The sequence below is a fragment of the Tachypleus tridentatus genome, unplaced genomic scaffold (assembly GCF_004210375.1).
Source record: "Tachypleus tridentatus isolate NWPU-2018 unplaced genomic scaffold, ASM421037v1 Hic_cluster_2, whole genome shotgun sequence".
NCBI classification, from domain to species: Eukaryota; Metazoa; Arthropoda; class Merostomata; order Xiphosura; family Limulidae; genus Tachypleus; species Tachypleus tridentatus.
This window is the reverse complement of record NW_027467782.1, coordinates 19081011-19105718: the sequence shown is the minus strand read 5'-3', so window position 1 is coordinate 19105718 and position 24708 is coordinate 19081011. Positions and strand designations below refer to the sequence as shown.

At 32.1% G+C, this 24708-nt stretch overlaps 1 pseudogene across 1 annotated transcript; it reads right to left on the bottom strand.

Moving 5' to 3' along the window:
• Positions 1–1177: 1177 nt before the first annotated feature.
• LOC143242213 (branched-chain-amino-acid aminotransferase-like) lies at positions 1178–24298 on the bottom strand (annotated as a pseudogene). The gene is made up of 8 exons (XR_013022570.1): positions 23972–24298; positions 7674–7794; positions 7248–7408; positions 6550–6691; positions 6211–6296; positions 5891–5959; positions 4889–5035; positions 1178–4460 (listed from the first exon to the last, which is right to left on the bottom strand). The product of XR_013022570.1 is annotated as a branched-chain-amino-acid aminotransferase-like (transcript).
• Positions 24299–24708: the final 410 nt, after the last annotated feature.

The following is a 24708-nucleotide window of genomic DNA, read 5'->3' as shown; positions in this document are numbered from 1 at the left end:
TGTAAAGTTAAGTCCTACATCCTGAGAAAGTAAGTTGTAAACTGACATTTGTTGAAAATGTGGTTAGTAAACCAACTACTACTGTTATTAATACTATACAAAAGAAAGTTCAGAGGTATTCAAAGTAATTATAGAAACATTTTAGGTAGAAAATAAGATTTAAATGTGTTAATTAAAATTTACTCTTACCTGTGGTTAAGAAGCTTGTAAAACACACTTTAGTGACTTATCATTAAAAGTATTTATAACTGACAAAAGAATAACAGAAAGTGACTGGTATCTGCAGTTAACTCAAGCATTAGTTACATCATATAATACAGATTTTCTACCTAGAGTAATTTGCCAAAGCAGTCAGTGCTATTTTTTAACTCTTAGTGTATTATTTCACACGTAAAAAATGTCAAATTTTTGAAACTACCTGCAAGTGTTAGTGTGTGAAAAACAAACATCTAAATACAACTATGGGTGATGTTATATGACTAGCTTCAGTAAGAAAATTACAATGCAAATTCATCTGTTCAACATGTTAGATGCTCACATACATTTGCAACACAAACTTGTATGTATTTTATTAGATATTGTTCCAGTCATTCTGAATAGTTTATTTCAGTGTTCTTGACTAGTCTGAAAGTGAATAGTTACTTTAATCAAGTTAAAATGGCTTTTTGGAATCACTATCAAAGTGGAATAAAACAGTTTACCAACAGGACAACCTGCATTTGTTTTCTATCTCTATGTTTGAAACAATGCCCCCCAGTGAAGTATAAAGTGCTGTTTATTATTTCAAAATAAAAGAATAATTTTTTATACTCCAAGACAGATTCAAGTTACATTACTTGCCTAGCAGATAACTTCAATGATTTGTAGAATAAATACTTAACAAAATTTAGTTAAAAACTTATAAATGGATGAAATTTAAGATTGAGCAATGTATCTAAAGTTAAGGCAAAACAAAATTAAAATCAGCATTGCATCATTATTTCAATGAGTTACAAGAATATGAGATTAAAAAGTTAACATTTCTTTTAGCCAGTCACTGGCATAATTCACCAAACAGCAAAAGTATACACCAACTAATCTAAAACTAATATTTCTTAATATTGAAAAAAATGTAAACATGTAGAGTAAATAGTAAACAAATAATGCTACCTGTAAAAAACAAACTTAAAATGTCACAAGCTACTCAAAAATAAGTAAATTATTAAATAAGAGACCAAAGTTATTACTATTAACAATTCAGTGCGTGTATTATATAAATAGTTGCATGTGTAAGAGGAGCCTTATCAATTTTCACTACAGACATTTTATGTGCAAGTATTGTTCTTCAACACAGAAATGACTATTTCATCATGCATTTCCTTTAGTTGCTGATTAAATATTTTATATTTATCTAGACTACCAATAAGGGCTTGTGAATAAATAATACAGGGTGTTCAGAAAGTCACTGTGCACTTATATATTTATTAACAGACATGCTTCAATATAGAATACAGGAGGTAAATATGAATGACAATTATAAACAATGTTGAAAGTGACCACCGTTGTCATCAATACAGACTTGGATCCTTCTTATTTTGTTTCTAAACACCACTATCAGTTGCTGGCTTGAAATAGACTGAATCAAATATGATTATAAAACTGCACAGTGACTTTCCACACACCCTGTATATCAGTGGCAGAAAACTAATTCCATTTTGACAAAGGATGCTATCCTTGTGTTAAAACATTGAGTTCTGGATCTATTCTTCATTTTATAGGTTTAGTAGCACCATTAATGTATATTAAGATTTATGCATACATTTTTCTTGATCACTTATAGATACACTATTAGTTTAGATAATATTTGAAACCTAAATTATAAAACTCCCAAGTATTTCCAGTATTTGTACAAATACTGGAAACAACTAGTGGTGCTATCAGAGTATATCTACTAACAAGATTGAGATGCATGTTATCTAGTTTAATTTAGAATTTATTCATAGCTAAAAGCATCTAGGTTTTGGAAAACATCTATATTTTGACAATTCAGTTTATTTTAATTCTAATCAGGTAACAATTTAGTGTATTGGAGGTTCTCCTATAACCACTTCTCATAACATTAAACTTGCAAGTCCAAAAATTAAGTGCTATGTACTTTTAAGTCTAGCATCCATTTAATTAGTTATTGTATGTTTGTATTTTTGTTGTTTGAAAAAAACGTGTTAAGTTTTCTCTCCTTTCAAAAAGGGAAATTATTTTTTAAGGAAGCTTTGGTGATAGAACTGGGAGATGCTCATTGTGTCAAACAACAAACAGGTTAATCAAAAGACATTTTACCACAAAATATTTATGCAATACAATAAATACATTAAATAATTAGAAAATGATATGTATTTCAAGAGATTATGTATCACAACCACTATGTTGTTTGTTTAATAACTAAACAAAAACAATGAGTAACAGTCTACCAAAAACTCAAAAAGTTAGTACTTCTATTAAATATCACTCATTTTATAGAAAATACATTTTTTATCCTACACAACTAAATCCATTATTTGAAGTACAATTTACTAGATTTTAATTAACAAGACTGAATAGAGTACTTCAGCAAATACACATTTTGCACAATCACAGTAGAAAGGAAATTCTTCTATAAACAAATCTTGACATTCATTGAGGATGTTACTGCAAGAGTTGATTAATAAGATACTGTAGGTTTGGTTTATCTTGAATTTCAAAAAAGCATTTGCTAAGGTCACTCACAAAACAACTTAAATTAAGGGTGGGTGTGGGGAAAATGTTATTAAATTAGATAGAAATTTAGCTGGAGAGTAGAAAGCAAAGAATAGTAATAAGTGGTGTTAGATCTGACTGGATCACAGTGACAAGTAGTGTACCTCAGTGATCTGTGCTGCTTGCAATTTATATTTGATGTTGACTCTGGAATGACTAATAAAATATTGAAGTTTACATATGAAATTAAGATTTTTAGGGTGGCTAACTGTATCAAAATATCCTGCACTGGGCCAAATGTTGCAAATGATGTTTAAGTATCAAAAATGTAAGGTGATGCATGTAGGTTTTCACAATTCAAATTACTGTTACAAGTTAAACTAGAATACATTAGATACTGCAGTTGGAAAAGAAAAAGGAGAGTGTTGTGATTGAAAAATCACGTACCTCATCTAAGTAGTGTATTGTAGCTAGCAATAGAGCTAACAGAATTTTCAGTAGCATCTACAGAAATACTGAATAGAAGACAAGGGATTTTACTGTTGTTTCACTGTACAGATCACTTATCAGACTTCATTTAAAGTGCTTTAGTTTTTGTTTCCCTTCCTCAAAGACATTGCATTGTTGAAAGAAGTTTAGAGAAGAGGCAGTAGGACGATGCCAGAGGTTGTGGAACTGTTCTATGACTCCTCAGGTCTCTAAAGTTGTTTTCTTGGGAGAGAGATGGGTCAGAGGTGAAAATTTGATACGTTTAAGATTAAGGGTGCAGATCCAAACTTTGTTTAGCAGTGAAAACAAGACAAGGGGGCATAGGTTGAAATTGTGGCAGAGTAGGAGTCATCTGCAATTTTGACAGTTACTTTTCAAACAGGGTGGTTGATTTTTGGAATGAGTTGCCTTCAAACAGTGGAAGAGGTAGAAACCTTCAGAGTTCAAGAAAAGATTGGATGAATACACAAGCAGTAAGGGGTGGTGATAATTTGTAGGTGCATGGGACATCCTTGGAAGGCTATGCTAACAAGTTTCTTTTTTGTCCCTTTAAGATTTTACTTTAAAGTAAAAGACTTTTGCTTGAATACATCCAATATTTTGAAAGGAAGCTTGCCAAATTTGTTTTTCAAAAGAACTGATAAAAGAAATGGAACTTTATCAGTATTCATGTGATAACAAACTTTAACTGTTTACTATTATGATGTACATGTTAATTTTACAGCTTCTAATGGTGGATTGCAACAGACAAAAGAGAAACCTAGATTTTTAGAAGGCTACAAATAAAATCAACTAGGAGTTATGTAAAGAAAGTGCCTTCTCTGTCTGAAAGAATTGCAAAAAAACAACTGATTTTACAATTAAATTTAAAAATTTTTTAAAAAAGATATATCCACTTAAAGGATGGGGAAAAAAGATGTACTTGATTTAACAAGCATGCATTACTAGTTTTCTGTGTAGATGTTTCTCATTGGAAGTCTAGTTGGATTAATAATTAAGAGAGCCTTGAACATTTACTTTATGATGGTGGCAATTACTGGCCAGTTCTACTCTAGTAAATATTCAAGGAATATTCTGGAAGTTTAAATGCAAGTGTAACAAAACTTGGAGCTAAAACTAGCTATTCTTTTCTCTTCTATACAGGTATCACAGCATAAAGAGAGAGATGCACATAGCTAAACCCTTTCTTCCACAGACTCCAACTGAATCCCAGGAACATCTTCAATCTCCTCTACCCATTTATGTGGAATCCTACCATACTGATTGGCAAATAAAAGAATAGTGTTTGTTATCCAAATTTATATTACACAACTTTATAAAATACTATTACTACATTAAATCTAATATGTAACTGCTACATTAAAAGATTTCTTCATTAAGAGTAAGCAATATAAACATTGATGTGAATTTGGAATTTATATTTCAAGAGACAAGCAGTTTTGTCATAGTAAGCTAACTAATGAAACTAAATATATTGTACTCTTAAACACTAGAAAGACAACAGCAGAAAAATAAGATGTGAACAGACATAACAATTTGAAATTACAACTGGGAAGCTATTGGAGGTTGCAGTAACCATTTAATAAAATACTAACATGCAAAACAGTATGCTTACCTGGCTAACTACATCTAATTAAATTACAAACCTAGATGCCAAACCTTGACTAAGTTCAACTGTTATAAATACCTGAATATCACTTAGTGTTTTGAGAAACCTCAGGTTCAATGGTTGAACATGTTCCATGGTAGGGATGTTATAATCATGTCCCATGTAATGGATACGGCTCACTGGGCACACTACACATGCTGTACCACTTCCAAAAATCTCCAGTAGCTATACAAAGACATTAATTCACATACATCAGATTCTCTTATAAACTAAACTTTCTCATTGTGTGAGTGTTTTGTAAGACAGGAGTAATATGTTCAAGCAACAAAGTTTTACTTATATTAAATGTTACACATTGCATGGTACAGTATATTAAAATAATTTAAAAAGGTTTAATGAATAGTAAGTTGCAAAAATAATTGAATCCTAATCCCTTTACAACCATTGGACATCTTGCTTACCAAAGACACTTTTGGTAGATAAATTAGACATATCCACTCACCAGAACTGTATATATTACCAACACATCAAAAAGCTCCTGAATGAGTTCAAACTATATTCAGAACATTAAACTACTGGAAGACAGTTACAGGATGAGTCACACTATTCATGTATATCTCCCAAAGAGCCAAATATAAAACTTTCCACATAGCATATACAAATAAAATGACCATGTAAAATAACATATATAAAAATTTCAGACAACAGTAATAGCAAGTACAATTTGAAAAAACACAGTTCATGTTATATTAGTATATTACAATACTTCATGAAGACACTTAAAGATCATACCAGAATTTGTTTTCATTTGATGTATCACACAGATAAATGCACTCTTTTATTGTATACTACAGATTATTTGTACCAAGATTTACTTTATCTAGCTAAAAACCAAAATGAGAATATTTAATTATTAAGAGTTAGGAATTAAAACTTTATAGTGGTCCCAAAATTTTTGCTTGGAAGGAATCTAACAGACACCAATTTGATATTGGAACTGCAGATAGCCTGATGTGGCTTTGCTATAAGAAAAACAAAGAAATGTAGTAAAATTAAAAAATAGTGTGCATTTGTTTTTACCCAGTTTTCCTTTAGAGCATGTAGTACTTCTTTCATAGTTATCAGTCTTTCAGATACCTTGAACTCATTCTGTAAAGGAGAAACAAGTTTTTAGTATGTGAAACAGGAATCTTGGAAAAAGGAATAAAACTAACTTTTGTTCAAAACATACATTTTAAAAAACAAAAAATTCTAGCATCTTTAGATTATTCTGTTTGTTGAGTAATTTTTGTAAGTAAATAACTGAAAGATTTTCCTACTTAATAGGTCTGATTTCTTCGGATGTTGCTAAACGATCATTTCTAAATTAGGTAAATATGTTTAAAAGACAAAGGTCTCACCCATGTTTTGGCTAAATCTAACAAACTCTGTCTTGTCACACCAGGAAGAATTAATCCATTCAGAGGGGGTGTTATTAACTCTTTTTCTATGAGGGTCAACAAAAAAATATAATTGCATGTCTATGGCTTTATAGCTACAAGTTTTTTGTTGTTTTTTTAATGAGCTTATTCTTAACCAAGATTTAATTGTAATACTTTTCTAAATCATGGTTTTATACTGAACTAATAGTTTATTGTTACTGTGTTTAATACTCATATTTAACTGATAAATACATCAAATCATGATGTAAATACAGATAACTGGATATATTGACAATCCTGTACAAGGTTCAGACTAACCTCCTTTCTCATTTATTAACAGTACAAATATGTTCATCGTTCCCACTTCTGTTAACTGATGATCTTCTCCAAATATCCACAACACTTGCTGTAAATTCATTTTTCAGCATGTCTTTGGATGTAAATTGTTGGGCTATAATTTCTAACAAAAATAATGAAAGGAATTTATTACAGTAAATTAGATTTTCATAAACTACAAAATACAAAAATTACATTAAGCCTTAATTATTAAAGTAGAATAGGATTAAAATAAGATTTAAATATACATATTGAATTCAGCCACATTTACCTATATACAAAATGTTACATATAAAACTTCTTAAATATAGATGTGAAACAAATTTTAGGATACTGTTAAAAGTAGAAAATATGTTTGAGGTATAAACTGTGGTTGCTAAAATAAGACAAACATATGTTTTGTCTCCCTTTTACGCTACTGTTGTTAGAATAGAGTAAATTACAAACCTTTTAGGTATAAACTGATAATAGTATGAATTTAGTAAAGTTTTAGTTTTTCAAACACAATACAATATTCAATCTCAATTAAAAACAAATTTATAATAGTTGATTTTTAGAGATACAAGACTTCAGACAATAATGATTTGCAGTACTACATGAAGAACAAATGCTATGAAAAAAAAGAAATGGTAATATAGAAAAAAACATTTATCACAATTGAAAGTTAATATACTGCTTACGATCCCATCTTCTTGTCTCCAACCCCTCCAGGCCATGCTCGTACATATTTAGGGTCTGCCAGCAAGGAAACAGGTTTCACTCCTGTGCTGAAATATGGACCAACTGGGCCTGTTATAACAAACAGAAGAGCTCTGTTTGCTGCAGCTACACCAAGAGAAGGCTAAAATAAGCAAAACAAGTGTGCAAGGTTAAAATGTACATTATAATCAGTAAAGGAAATTTGAAATATCTCAGATTTGAAAAAGCACCATTTTACTCAAGTTCATCAGATATCTTTAATTTTCATAATTTTTCAAATATAAATTTTACCAGAAGAGTAATGTTTGAATTCCTTATTGAAAACCAATTAAATAATTAAAAACACTTAAGTCTTGTGTATATAATATAATGTAATGTAAAACAAACATTAAAGAAAAATATCTTACCTCTATACCAATAAATGTAGGACGTATATAGAGTGAAGAAGAAGAACTATAAAGGTACCCATTCCTGGTCCAAACTAATCAATTTTTTTATACATTTAACAAGTTCTTTACCATCAAAATCCTAGAGAAAAATAATATATGTAATTTACAAGTATATACATACACTGAATACAGTACAAAATTTGGATTTTTAATTACATTCCAACAATTTAACTTAATGGTAGGGTAGCAAGTTTGTAAAAATACATCATTGGATCATCATGTTATCCAATACTAATAAATGCAATGTTTCAAGTATTGGAAATAACCATTTATTCTTGATGCATCTATGAGTAATTCTTTAAAAAAAAACACTTATAAAAACAGTCACATCTTTAAACTAAAAAAACGTTTAATGAATGTTATCTTACACCAGGGTTCCCAACCTTTTGGCACTCGCAACCCCTTACCTAAAAGTTTGAAACCCATGTGACCCCCTACTTAGGGCTTACTATCAGCAGCTTAATTTTTTTTTTATTTTCTGTGAAGGAGAGGGAAAGAAACATCTGAAAAAATATTTTAAAATTCTGTATTTATTTATTAGCAAATTAAATCACATTGGCCCAACCTGAATTCACAAAAAGAACATATATTTCTTAAAATAATATTAACATAGGTTTGAACAGCTATCCAACCCAGCTAGTGAGATGCCTGATGTTGCATTTCAGCAGCAAGCTTTGAAATTCGTGGCCGAGCATTTGTTAGAGCCAGTCTCATGTCATCTCCAACATCCAATCTGTTCCTATTCTTTGTTTTTATATTGACAAGAGTGGAAAATCCTGCCTCACACAAGTAGGTAGAAGCAAATGGAACAAGGACACATAAAGCTATCATGCTGACTTTGGAGTATGACTGATACATAGCGCACCAGAACTGAGTCACGGATTTCACCTTGAAGAGATCACGAGCTGAAGAGTCATTCCTTAGATTCAGAAATTCATCTTATAAAATTACACATTTTCGAACATCAAAACAGACTGCCATCTCGACGGTTTAAGAATATTTTTTCAAGGTTCACTGTAAAATAGTATATTTACTGGTATGCATACTAGTTATTAAGATTATTGATGACTCAGTAAATCTGCAGTCGTTTTTGAAGTGTACTGCTACAGAATATTTTTTCTGAATTAAATGTGGTTAAATGTATAAATTATAGAAAGAGAAGCAAATATTAATCAGATCTCTTAAGATCTAGTATTCAAAATGAATCTAGGAAATAAATACACAAGAAAGAAAAGTTACATTTTATTTTAATACCATAAATAATTAAAGCAATAACACAAAAATATTTTAAATCAGTTATACACAGTTATACAGCATGTTGCTATTGGCAACCATTCTCAAGGAAGAGTTCGCCTACATTACGTACAGCTACAAGAATGTCTTCGCAACTTGTGTGTCACTCGGCGAGAGACTAGCAAGACTGTAGCAGACTTTCTGGAATATTTGCCTTTATCATCAACATTAAAGACGCTGGATATAAATGTAATGACACCATATTATATAAGGTGTTTTCAATCTGTTCATGTCATATATTGTCAACAAATAACTGAATTAAATGTTTTAATTTCATTACCTTTATTATTAAAATATATAATTTTAAAATGTTCCAAGTTTTCGCACACTAGTGTATGTGTGATGTCATCGCATATACGCTCGTAATTATTTAATCTCTTTCATTATTACGTAAATTTGCTCTCATGAGGTATTTAATTCGAATATTCTGATATCAAAGATTAATAATTTATCGGTCCTCCTGTATTTAATTATCATATCTTTGTACATATAAAACTTGCATGTTCTCACAACAATAAAATATGTATTTTGTGTATTAACCAACGAATCTACGTAAATGTTATAATTTCATACTGTATTGATGCTGCTTTTCGAACATGAATATACGTGAAAATCAGGACTAACCGGTTTATTAAGCGTAAAGCTTTCGTTTTGAAACCGAAGTATCTCGTGATACCTTGCGAGACTAGTCTGTTCCAGTATAATTGTTGCTGACGCTGCCTCGAGGCGGTTGCGAACTTCCGTTCATGCTTGAACTTTTCGATAATACTGGAATATAAATTTTAAAGTCATTGTCAGTATGTGTAATTCAGGAAAACTAATTATTGTATAAGGAAACGACCTTCATGAAATCAGTCTACGAGCTTGCTGAAAAAAAAAGCTTCATGTTAATACATAAATATGCAAACATTAGTCTGAAATGCGTTTAAATAATTGCATGACAATAGACGCCAATGGTAGTGTACGATGCATTTGACAATCTACATAATTTTATATCGTTAGATTGAAAAATGCGGCTAGATTTTCAGAGCAAGCAAGTCATATTTTGAATATAAAACTCAAAGGATTTGTAAAAGAAACAATAAAATAATTTTATATCTGTTATATTAACACACCGTATGAACTGGAATAATTGTGTATTGTTTCTTGATTGTAATAGATTTACTGTTGTACATTTATTTTAGTGCCTACGTTTATTTCAGTGTAGTTTTCTTTTTTTGCATGTGAAGTCTATTCTTCAGTGAATGTTGCGCAAGTTCCTTCTATTCCCGAAATTTGTAACAACACTCAGTTCTAGGCCAGATATAAAAACAGTATTGTCTGTAAGTTTGTAAAACTCTCGTATATAAACCATTATTTATATGCAAAAACGGCTCGTTTGGGCTGAGAAAACACTATTACGTGGTACAGCTAAGTGAAGTTTGAAATTTACTTAAATATTTTCTTTTGAATTAATAAATTAAAACTAATATAATATTAATATTTGAATTACACCCTACGTTTTCATGCCAAATTTACTGACAGTCATAGATAATAATATTTTTTTAGTTAAGTTTTTAATGTAATTCTTTAAAATGTCATGACATTCACATTTTGACCTTACCCGTAAGCATATGGTTAAAGTATGAAAATGATTAGTTATGATACCTACAAACCACATTTTCCCTCATTTTATCTTCATACTGCTCCCTTCAGGTAGTTCAGTAGTAATGTTGAGGGTCTATAATGCTAAAAATCGGATTTTAATACTTATGGCGGGCAGAGATAATTAATTTTTGTGGAACAAATGAACAGTCTTTACAATGACCGAAGAAGGTCGAAACGTTGTTCGCTCTTCTATGTAAAGTGTTTTCTCAGCCCAAACGAGCCGTTTTTGCATATAAATTTCTCAACAAGTGGGTTTCTCGTCATCACTGAAAACCATTATTTGTAATAACCGTTATTATAAATTATATAGTTTTCTTGTTTGTATATAAAAATATATTTGTGTTAAAAAAAGGAAATTGTGTATCAATCTTGTTGGCAAATACTCTAAATTTGATATAAATTAACATTTTATTAACTCATAAATTCAAATTTCTGGTTAATTGAAATAGTAATATGTAAGGTACGAAATAAAATAAATCGGAGACTCGTCGGAAATAAAGTCTAATACATAGCATAATACACTCGAGTCTTGTGTCCGAGATCTGAATCAGAGACAAAATTCGAAATAAATTCCAATTCAAATCTTAATTTAATTTATATTTATCAGTGCCAACAAAAGTTGATCATGTCTGATAATCAAGGTTTTCTTGAATCATCTTCTCTCGAACAACTAAAAAAATATGATAAAAGTGAATTCCTCGAAACTGCCAAACTTGTAGAATTATAGATTAAATAAATCAATGAGAAAAAATGAGCTAAAAAGAGTATTGTTGAAATATCAGTTGATTTGTTGTCTGAGGAATCGTTAGGGGAATGCTCTAATGAATACACTAGCCAATCAGATTTGAGTGATAAAAATATATTAAAATCTAATTGAAGTGCAAACAAATCGAGCTTAAACAAGCCCGCATTGAAGCTCAGAAAGAACATGCCCGTATTGAAGTCGAAAAAGAGAAAGAGCAAGCCTGTGTAAAAGCAGAAACAGAGTAAATGTCTCGAGGCCGAATACGCCTGTATCGAAGTTGTGAAATATAAATTAGGTTGAAAGAAATGGATATTAGACTCGACTCCGATCGACCAAGGCAAAATGACAACTTTAACTTAATCGATATATTAAGGTACCACAATTTAATGGAAATGAAGTTTTGAACATTTTGAAAAAGTTGCCCAAACCATGGAATGGTTCACCGAAAAATGAGCATTATTATTACACAGTGTTGGGATTAATAAAGCCCAAAAAACGTATGCTGCTCTCTCTCTAGAATATTGAACCAATTATGATAAGGTTAAAGCAGCTATCTTCAAAGCATACAATTTAGTACCAGAGGCTTATGGCCAAAAGTCTTGAGGTTACTGCAAGCAAGATAGCGAAACTTATATGGAATTCGCCCATAAAAAGTTTATTTTAATCGATAGTGTAATTCTATGCATATTGGCAACGGTTTCGACAAATTAAGATAGTTATATCCAACTGAGGAATTTAAACGCTATACAAGTGACGACCTCAAACTTATTTGGATGAAAAGAAAGTTGAAACATTACAGGAAGCAGCTTCTCTTTCTGATGATTACACTTCAACACATAAAACCACTTTTCTTAAAATAAATTTCTGCCATCTAAGCAAAACCCTGTATCTTTTCAATCCACTGAAGTTGAAGATGTTTCTAAAAATCCAGCTCTTCTAGTCCGAAATCTTCTGATAGACGGAACAAAACCATCAAGGTCTGTCTGGTATTTCTGTAAAAAAAATTCTGTTCTTGTTATGTCCGATTGTTGGAGTTTGAAAAAGAAAAAGGAAGCAACACCTGTTGAATTTGTGTCCACAGGTGGACGTATTTTCACCAGATCAACTGATATTGTTGATTTGGCTACTGATAAAAGGCTGGTATAGTTAGGGAGGAATTTAGATCATTTGTGTCTGTTAGTTATGTGTCTTTCACAAATAACACTGCTAATCCCATACCAAAACGTATCTTACGCGATACATGAGCGGCTCAATCATTGTTGTTAAAATGTTTATTGCCTTTAGATTCCAGTTATGCAACTGGTAAGTCTGTTATTTCTCAGGGTATTAAGGGTGGGTTTTATTAATGTTTTTCTTCATAAGATTTATTTGACATCAAACCTAGTTTCGGAACCAGTTGTGGTTGAAGTAAGGCCTACTCTGAAGGTGTATCGTTATTGTTGGGAAACGATTTGGCTAGGAGAAAAGTTGTTGCTGAACTCAAGGTGATTAGTGAACCGATCACAGTTTCATCTGAGGATGATGTTGTTGTTGAAGAGAATCCACAGGTGTTTCCGTAATGTATTGTGACTCGAGCTGAGGCTAAGAATTAAGCCAGAAACAAATGATAGAGCCGTGTTCAGAGAACAATATTATGGATTTGTCTTACACATTTTTTGGACCCGTCGAGAATTTTGTGAATATTTGTTCTACTGACAATTCATTGATGAATGCTAATGATGAACAAGAAGCATCTGGTTCAGTGAAGTTCAATTTGTTGGAAGTAAACTGATCGCTGAGCAAGAAAAGGATTCACAGATGTCTTCAGTATTTAAATATACACTCCTAAAGGGTAAACTGAAGAAAGTTCAAAATAATGGTTATTTTTTGAAAAATGTTGTGCTTATGAGAAAATGAAGACCACTAGATGTGCCATCTACAGAGGACTGGGCTCTAGTTTATCAATTCATTGTTCCTGAAGCATATCATTCTGAAAATATTAAACTCCCCATGGGAAGTCATTTAGGTGTTAACAAACATATGACAAATTATGAGAAATTTTAAGGTAAAATGTTTCTCAGTTTTGTGAAACTAGTCGTACCTGTCAATTGATTGAAAAACCAAACAAGAAAAAAATCTTATTGCTCCATTGGAACTTATCCCAGAAACCCTCAGTCGTGTGATTATTGATTGTGTTGGACTATTATCAAAAATAGCATTTGTACTGATGCATTTTTGGATGTTATGTAATTTTATGATTATAAGGTTATTTGTATTGATTGTGTTAAATACTGTCATGTTGAAGTTGTATAACAATTTGATAACGCATTATAGTTAATATATTGTTACCAATGTATATATATAATATTTCAGTTAAAAATCGTCTAACACCAATTTTTAATTCTTTAAGAAGGGGCGTGACTGATTTATTGTTATACATTTATTTTAATATCGGTGTTTATTTCAGTTAAATATTTATAGTTATAAACGCATGCAACTTGTACTGTTAAATGTGTAGTGTGAAATTCCCGCCTATACACTAAATCTGTAGAAGATTCTCGAGTGTAAGAATTAACGATGTATATATGTATATACGTGTCAGTATTGTTGCCTTAGCTGAAATTTCTCGAAACTCTCCTTTCTAGCTAATTGTTTGTTTGTTTTGCAAAAAGTTACTCGAGGGCTATCTGTGCTAGCCGTCCCTAATTTAGCAGTGTAAGACTAGAGGGAAGGCAGCTAGTCATCATCACCCACCGCCAACTCTTGGGCTACTCTTTTACCAACGAATAGTGGGATTGACCGTAACGTTATAACGCCCCCACGGCTGAAAGGGCGAGCAAGTTTGGCGCGACCGGAATGCGAACCCGCAACCCTCAGATTACGAGTCGCACGCCTTAACACGCTTGGCCATGCCGGGCCTTCTAGCTAATAAAATTAACCGACAAAACATGCCAAAAGACAGTATATACTGTTGGTTTGCAATATATATATATATTTGGTATACTATAAACCTCGGAAGCTATAACAGTGATTAGCGTTTATTAATTGTGAACTTCATATAATGATTTGGAACGTTTATAGATTTCGAACATTACAAATCGCTTAACTTCGGTGGATTGACATCAGACGTTAATATTTTCATGAAGACATTGCATAACTTCAGCGATGAAAACGTGTGAACAGCAAAGAGCTAGATAGCTTCCCGTTAAATGAACTGTACCTATATCACTCAAAATTAATTCACTCACCACGAACCCTCGATAAGATATCAAGGAAGTTCTGTATCAGAAAGAAGACTTGATATTGCTTGTTAGTTTGTAAAACTTTGGTACATAAATCATTATTTGCAATAACCATTATTATAAATTGTATTATTGTTTATATATTTAAATACATTTGTATTAAGAAAGAAAACTGTGTATATCAGTTCTGTTGTCAAACATCATAAAGTTGATACATCTCTACAGTTAATTAACACTAAATTTAAGCTATAATTTAACTCAATTTCAAGTTATTTGAAATTGTAATACGTAACATAATAAATTGAAGGATCGTCCGAGATAAACTATAATAAGTAACAAGCGATGATAACCAATGAGATTTGTTTTGGTTTGTTTTGGAATTTCGCACAAAGCTACTCGAGGGCTATCTGTGCTAGCCGTCCCTAATTTAGCAGTGTAAGACTAGAGGGAAGGCAGCTAGTCATCACCACCCACCGCCAACTCTTTACCAACGAATAGTGGGATTGACCGTCACTGTATAACGCCCCCACGGCTGAAAGGGCGAGCATGTTTGGCGCGACCGGAATGCGAACCCGCGACCCTCGGATTACGAGTAGCACGCCTTACGCGCTTGGCCATGCCAGGCCCCCACCCATGAGTTAAAGTAAGTAAATTATTCCCTGATACTACTGTGATAAGAGTAGAAAAAAATAATTCGTCTTGTAAATTGGATGCTAAAGTACTCGAATCAGTTTGTGTGGACTTTTGGCAAGATAAGATAATTACTTAGAGTTTTAAATAAAACAGCGTAAAAAGTTTTATACATGTTGAATTGTTTTGAATATACGTTTTTTAAAATAAGTAGATTGTGTGCTGTCTGTTTATTGTCCACATATATTTTCTGTTAGTCACAGGTGTCTACTGTATAAGTATCACAGCTCACTCATATACATTAAATCCTGAAAACAATCAAAATCATAGTTATATGGATGGAGAAATTGAATATTTAAACCATAAAACAGGCTAGTAAAACAGCAAGATTGTATGTTAAACTGCTACATGATGTTTAGTGATATTATCACCAAAAATACGTCATTTTCAGAAATTTCAAAAAGTATGTCATACATACTAGATATATCAGTGTTAACTAGAACTATTACGATAAATGTAATACCAACATTATCCAGCTCTAAAAACAAGAAAAACCATGTTAAGTATAGAAGAAAAAGCTTTGAAATTAATTACTTAGTGAAGTGTTTTATACATAAAGTGATGGATAACTGTAAACAGTGTGATAGGCAACTGAGGTAAAATACTATTGATTAATCTATGATCCTACGATCCATACTAATATTGTCGTTGGTAACATCATCTGTCTATAGAAAGTTGGTGACACTATCTTTCTATATAAGTACATATCTTATATGAACGAAAATTATAAACATAGTTTGAGACAAGTTGAAATATATATGTTGTTCTATGGAAGTTAAGTAACACTGTCCATCTTTATAACACACACACAATACCTCTAGTAGAACCACCCACTTTTAGAGATTTAGTAACATCAACAGCGTTTGTAAAACATGTGTATGTGAAAAATAAGTAGCATGTGTTAAATAAAATATTTTGTAAAGAACAATAAAAACCACAGTTATATGGATAGAGGAATAGCATGATTAATGTATAAAGATAAGATGGTGAGCTTATTGTAGGATGTCTCAAACTATTGTTATGTAATTACTGTCTAGTTTTAATTATGTCTCCTAAATGTTAAGACTAGCACGGTTATTTTAATAACAGCCTTACTGTTTCACTAGTTTGAGACACCCTACAATAAGCTCACCATCTCATATAATTATCTGTTTATAGAAACACCATCTGCCGTAAAAACACTAACCTTAGTAACATAATTTGCCAAGTAGTACTATCCACCTATAGAACTCTCGTTTCACAGCCCACATTTGTGATATAAATACATCTATAAATGAAAACCACAGTAAGTAAAAATAAAAATAACAAATTTATATTTTTGGTATATATGATTAAATCTCCTAATTGAGTACAAGGTAAGACACCGTACAATGAACTTTACATTCTACATCTATAATAACATCATCGAGATACTGAAACATCATCTGCCTTTTGTGATGACGAGAAACCAAATGGAAGTAAAAATGTACCTCAAGACGGCTTGTATGGGTATTAAAACTTTTATTAAAATAAAGTAGAGAGCAACATTTTGACCTTCTTAGGTCATCTTCAGGTTGACAATAGACCTGTTGTATTTGCTGAGCATTTGTCTTTTTCTATTTAAAACACTAGGTATTTCATCAGAGTTTTCTGTCAGTTATAGCTTGTGTTTTAAAATTTAAGATTTCTTCAGTTATTTCCTTTGTCCTTTCTGTCTGTAGTTTAGGAAAACATCAGGTGTCCTGCTTTCCTTTATAGCTTTTTACTAATTCGTGATGAAGAGAAACCCACTTGAAGTAAAAATGTATATCAGGACGGTTGGTAAAATGTTAATACTCATACCTGAGACACGTAGGTCTTTATTAAGTTGAGTAAAACTCTTCTACTCTCATTTCACGATATTTTGTTGTCTTCTTAATAATTTTAGTATAAACAAATTCAGGTATTAAAATAACTTTTTTCTATCTCTGTACAGTCTCTGGCTTAAAATTTCAGACTTCTACATATATTTGGATATTCATTAAATTCATAAATCTTCCAGCATGTGCAGAGATAAGGAACATCCTTAAATTAGGTAGTGGAAAGTCATAAGTCCATTTTTCATTTTTCTGCTTATGACCATATTCGGCTGTTGATATTTTCTTAAATTTTTTCGTCGTCGCTGGTTGTACCTTTGTCGTTGTTCTCAGCCAAGTCTAAAACTTGATGTAACAAGTTGCTGTGATATATTTACTTTTGTAAATATCTATCCTTATCCATTGAAATGAGTCGGTCCTTGCTATTTATTTAACAAAAAGAGCTGTTTCTTGTTTCTGTTAACGAATCATTAAGCTTAAAGGTCTTGATAACATCTATATAAACAGGGTTTTAGTTTTTTCATTGACAACTTACAATTAATCGACATTGAAAGTTTATGTTTTAAAGAGAACAACAATGCACTTGTTACTTCTTTTATGAAGCACAGAAATGCTAAAATTAATTTTGCAGTTTTCCATAGATAACTTGTTCACTCGTCTTGCATTATTTATAAATATTTTTTTGTGTTGTTGATATTCACTGATTGTATATCCTGATCCTTGTACTGCATTGAATCGTGTTTCCTTCAGTTGTTACAGCAAACATAAGTTCTGGTTTTATTTTGTCAAACTATTCTGCTTCTTCTATTGTCAAACAGTCTGTATCCCTGAAGTCTTGAGATTTATCATGTTTTACTAGAAAAGCTTGACAGGAATCTAATGTTTTGTTCGTGTGCGCAACAATTTTGATCTAACTGCCCGTGTCTTTAATTTTTATACTTCTTATATTATAATCACCTAGGTTATCATAGTCAGTGAATTATTCATTTTTACAAGTAGTTATATTACAGAACGTAGTTTAAACAACTTCTTGGTTGCTTGCAAGAGAATTTCGATGAACGTTCTTAAAGACCGTCATGCCGCATTATTTTTAACATTTAATACGTGTAAGATATAAATATTTACAGTGTGTCAAAATCACAAACAGCAGAAGTGCTGGTACGTTTCTTTCATTTCCATCTAAAATTTCCATTAATGTTGTTTCGGGATACAGAGCGAAAACTTAAACAATGATATTTGTGTATATCATTGGCCAATTGCACATCTCAAGACATTTTAAACATTTTTAGCTACAGAGAGTATTAAGTTGGAGAAAATAATAGATAAAGTATAAAGTTTAATCGTTTGATATTAATGAAGATAGTTCTATAACTCATGCAAATTAAATACCAATATTTTGGGTCAAAATAAGTCTTTTATTTTCATCATGAAAATCACCTAGCACGTAGATTCACTCAGTAAAACTTTCAGAAATGCTCAGGCAAGTTTTTACTGTAAATATAATATTAAAAATATCGATGATTTGTGTACAATAAACTTGTGGTGTATACTCAAAGCTTTCAAAATTTCATGAAGATACATTTAGTAAAGTTCATTATTATTATTTATTAGTGCCACTCAATTCCATTAAGGTACTTAGGGTCGCGTGTTTGAACATGTTTTTTTAAGTGAGTAGGTTGTTAGCCCACTACACCGAGCCGTCCCTAATTTAGCAGTGTAAGAGTAGAGGGAAAGCAGCTAGTCATCACCACCCACCGCCATCTTTTGGGCTACTCTTTTACCAACGAAAAGTGGGATTGACCGTTACATTATAACGCCCCCACGGCTGGGAGGGCGAGCATGTTTGGCGCGATGCGGGCGCGAACCCGCGATCCTCAGATTATGAGTCGCACGCCTTAACGCGCTCGGACATGCCGGACCTTAGTGAAGTTAGGGTTATAGTATTCTAGAGCTTGTGTAACGAGCTGAGGATTAATATCTGCACCAGTCTTCAAGTTATGAACTTATTTCCCTTTACTAAAATAAAACTAATCTGCTGTAAGTCATGGCCAGGTGGTTAAGGCACTCGACTCGTAATCTCAGGTTTGAATCCCTATCACACCAAACATGCTCGTTCTTTCAGCTGTGGGGACGTTATAATGTGACGGTCAGTCCCACTATTCGTTGGTAAAAGAGTAGCCCAAGAGTTGGCGGTGGGTGGTGCTGACTAGCTGGTTTCCCTTTAGTCTTACACTGATATCTTAGGGACGGCTAGCGCAGATAGCCCTCGTGTAGTTTTGCGCAAAATTACAAAAACAAATATTGGTAACTGCTATTTTTGCATTAGCTCTATGTATATTAGCATTTCCATTGTTGTCAAAATATATTTTGTCATTAGAGTATTTTTTTCTTGCAGTAAGTACACCGTGCTATTGTGCCCCTGTCTCTGGAATCCAAATATTCTGTTCAATTTGTTAATGTCATCACACGGTAATGTTCCAAAAAAACATTTGAATATTCTTTGCTCCTATATCAATAATTTTCTTTTTTCTCTTATAATATTTATTGTTAAAGATAGACATTTATTTGTATTATGTAAGTTTTTAAAGAGTTTTGTCAGTTTCTCTGTACATTTAGCCGCTAAATGCACAAATATTTCCTCTCTAAATATCAATCTTACTTCATTAGTAACTTTCTAGTTGTTCAGCCAGCAACATCAATAGTACTCCTACTTTACTTTGGTTGCTGACATTAGGAAGTTGGTTATTCTCTTAAATATTATTTTCATTATTTTCTCAAATAAGCTTTAATTTCTAGCCATATAATCTAGCATTTTATTAAATGTCTGAAGGAGTCTGTACGACTACTTCAACTACATTTTTGACACTTATTTACGAAATCTCTCATGCATGTGCTACTTCTGATTTCTGGATTAAAAGTATCTATTCTAAATGACCCAGATTGTATTTAGACTTATCCTTCTATGGGGTATTTTGACTTTATTTGATAACTATATGTAGTGGTTGCTATGCGTGCTTGTATAGGTGTCTCACTAGTTGCAGGCTCAGGGGGGAGGGAAAGTTTCATTAGTGTCATGGCTTTGTAACTATTGAGCTTCTCTTTTTCTTTCATGTTACCAACATCATCATTATAGAATATACGATTTTACTATACATTCTGCTGTTTGCTTATATACCTACTTCGTGTTCAGATTGTTCATACAGTGAAGCTTCTTTGAGTTTTTATTGTTATTTTGTTCTTTTTTATTTCTTTCACTTCTTCAGGAAGTGTATCATATTCACAGAGTTTATATGTTTTGTACTTTTTAAAAATCTGTTCACGTATATTAGTTGCGAATTCTTGTCAAATATTTCCTTGACTTGTTGGTTTAGTCACCCTAAAAGCATCCTTCCATAGTTTGACAGTTTTTGTTGTTGCCTATCTTAACTATGTAGAGGGGAGGGGGTAGTGGCGTCCCGTTCTAATTCGACTTATTTTAGCTGGGTTTTATTTTTTGTAGTAGTAGTGTTACGCTTGATTTGTTAAATTAAATACCAGTTGCATTTGTTAAAGCATTTCAAATTTATAAACTTCATCTAAGGTGGCCTGGTATGGCCAAGCGTGTTAAGGCATTCGACTCGTAATTCGAGGGTCGCGGGTTCGCATCCTCATCGCGCCAAACATGCTCGCCCTTTCAGCTGTGGGGGCGTAATAATGTGACGGTCCATCCCACTATTCGTTGATAAAAAGAGTAGCCCAAGAGTTGGCAGTGGGTGGTGATGACAAGCTGCCTTCTCTCTAGTCTTACACTGTTAAATTAGGGACTGCTAGCGCAGATAGCCCTCGGTAGCTTTGCGCGAAATTCAAAAAACAAAAACAAACGTTGTTGATTCTTACGCTCGAGAATCTTCTACAAATTTAGAGAACAGGCAATACACATTTAAGAATAGACGTTACATGTGTTTCTAAATATAAATTAAAACGAAACAAACATAGACATTAAAATAAATATATAACACTAAATCCGTTACACACCTTTCAAAACCACGAGCAGAAGCATTTTTCATACCAAAAAGCATTACTTTATGTTGGTACAAGCCATTTGGAGTTATAAACACCGATACTTCTTTTGCCCTGAAAGTGGATGAAACCTGCCAATAACCTTTTAAAAAATCAAACTTCGTGGCAAATTATTTTTGTCCAATTCTATCAATAGAGTAATGTAATCTAGGGATAGGATATGTACTAATTCTGATTAAAGTATTCACCTTAGTTTGTACAAAATTTGTAATTTTTATCTTATTTGTATACAAGAAAACAAAGTGAACTCTCTTCATTAATACAAATTCTATAATTATTTTGTTCTAACATATAATGAACCCAATCATGCAAGTTTTCTTTCTTTTACACTATTTATTCTGTATGATTATTGGTTAATAGTTGTAGCTTTCTCAATATCTTAGTAAAGAACCTCATTCTGTTATGCAACAATATAAAACAAATTAATATAATCATAAATCACAGAAAACAATTCATTCTACTGATAAGAAAATAAATGATAAGTTTTAGATTTACTTTGGTAAAATGAATGAATCATTCAGTTTTAGTAGAATAACTGGTTGTATTCAGCTTGTGCATCATTCATTGATACAAGATTTTATTTCGTTAATAACACTGTTTTTTTTTTCTCTCCAGTGACACAGTGATATATTTGCTGATTCATACCGTTAAAAACCTTGTTTTGACACATGTGGTGGGCAGGGCATAGATAGGCCTTTGTTAGGTTAGTGCTTAATAAGAAACAGCAATACATTTTTGATGATGGTGGAATGCCTCCCGCTAGTACAGCTGTATGTCTCCGGATTTACAACGCTACAATCAAGGGTTCGGTTACCCTCGGTGGGCTGAGCAGATAGCCCGATGTGGCTTTGCTATAAGAACAACACACACACTCGTGTTGGAAAAACACAACGGCATTACTATGTTTATACACTTCTTTAATGCCATAACAGCTAGTCAAGGACATGCAGTAAAACCTTTACATTATGCTGAAAGCTTCGATTTTAACCTTTTTACCAAAACAAATTTGAATTTGATTTTGAGATTCCTTTAATATTTTAGTCGTATCATATGCCTTAGAAAGTCTATCTCTAAAAGTAGAGATACAAGTTAGAACATTTGCAGAATCATTACCGAGTCTCTTCTAGTAATTGTAACAGACAGTAAATCGCTCTCCAATCAGGGGACCAAATGATGTACATACTTTTAATACAGTGTATGTATTTTCACAAAATTTTGCAGCAGTTTTACTAAATATTTGTTCGTGAATATATCGAGTGTTTCTTTCTAACAGTCCGCGTACAAGGTTATTTTCATGTTAAGATTAAAAATACTTTTTTACATCCGAGAAACCTCAGATTTGATTTGTGTATTCTCTAAAACCTCGTAAATACATTTCAAATGTTTCTTTTGAGTAAAATTTTATATTTTATCTGTTATTTTCTTTATTTCATCTCTATACAAGTCGATTAATTTGAACGACCCCGTAACCATCAAAATAAAAATCGAAATAAATCTAAACTACTCTTTTTTATTACAAGTTGTAAATCACTTGTAGAATGTAGATCACATCACTCGATCAAATTACGTTACTCATGACCTGCTAGCGTGCGTGGCTAGTGAAATGTTTTGATATTATTATGTATTTTATTTAATCTAACCTTAAATAAGCTCTACAAATCCATATTTTTACACTTTAGACACTTTTATAATAATAAGGAGAGAATAAACATCAAAACCAAGAAATAAAATACTTACCCGAATCTCCTTTCTCTTGTTGTCGATTGTCGATAATGCTTATTCATTAATATAAAACATAGGCTAGTGATAAGTATTATCGAACAATTGACAGCAAGAAAAAGGAGATCCTGGTAAGCATTTTATTTCTTGTTTTTTCACATTTATCCTAAGTTAGAAAATTAAAGGAAATTGTCTACTTTCGCATGTTATTAATCTATGCGATAAATGCCATTACAAATTCTCCCAAGGTAGTTGTTATCTTCCCTGTGAAAATAATACTTGTACTAACAGTAAAACTGAAAAATTCTCCGTTAAGAAAACAACGTTACGAACACGTCATTTGATAGATTAAAACATTGGTGGTTGTATATAGCATAGAATTACGCGTAAGAGAGAAATATTAACAAATCCTGCAAGAAAGGATGTGACAGGTGATTGTAGAAAGAGGGGTCTGATTTTTATTTGCTATCTCCGTAACCAAATAAAGTGAAGACTATAAAAATTCTGGTTTGTTTGAGCAATGCCTATTTTATAGTGAGTAATGGAGAGGTGGTTTTTAAACTGGAGAAGACTCATACAAAAAAAGTTTTAAAAGTACCACACTAATGAATTTAAAAATTAAAAATAAAATTGTTATATTAAATTAAGATCTGAAACTTATATACTATTAAAATAGATATTATTACGTAATATGTTATGCTATGGTGTTTAGTATAACATAGAGAAAAAGTAGATTAATGTGATTTTAAATGCAAGTCTCTTAAGCCTTGTGATATGCGCAGTGAAGGACGCCTGTCGAGATAGGGATAGCGAGATCACAAGCCTATTCAAATGCACTGAAACTGAAAGATTTTTCAATGACTTTGCGAACCTCAAATAATGAAAAAAAAAGAACACAATGTAAGTAGCTCTCATATTTGAAACAATAGGTTTTATCATATTCTTTAATTTTTTATGGCACCTTTCTGAAGCATCTTTGGACTTTGGATGATAGGTACTATGTTTATGATGTTTGATTTTAAGTTCATACGTAATCTGATTAAATACGTTTGACGTAGAATTGAAACTTGGATCTGACTGAAGAGACCTGAGAAGATAAACCAAAATGAAGAATTGAATCAAAGCCTTAGTAATAGCAGGAGCTATAATCTTCCAAAGAAGTATTGCTTGATGAAAATGGGTGGATGCGTACATAGTGGTCAAAATATAATGATTTCCTGACTTTGTCCTTCTTAGTGAACCAACACAGTCTATTACTAAAAGACTGGAAACTTCTTGAAAAGCTGAAATAGGTTTTAACAGAGCAATTGGTCTTTTGGCTGAGCTAACTGACAATCTAGAATGAGTTGAATGCTTTTCGATGTTCAGAGACATCTTGTCATAACTTAGACCAAAGTAACTGATGTAAAATCTGTTCATAAGTTTAGTTGATTCATAAGAGACCTGCAGAGATATTATACATGCTGAACACAAAATCTCTTTCTTTTGAAGCAGGGCACCACTTTTGGGTGACAAACTCAACAATATTCATCCATAGGGACATCTATTTTCTTATAAGGATGCCAGACACTTTGTGATAGCAATCTTGGACTTGAAGTTTCATCTGTTTCCAGAACCTTTCTGAGAAATCTTGTAGGTCAGTTTCTTCTTCTGCAGCCCTGTAAGTTTCTCTTTAATATTATGACACCTAGTGCTCATCTTTCACATGATTAAATGAAGTTTCAGACAAGTCATTCCTCCAGCTTTATCAGCTCTCTCCTCTCACATATACTTGTTGATAGCTC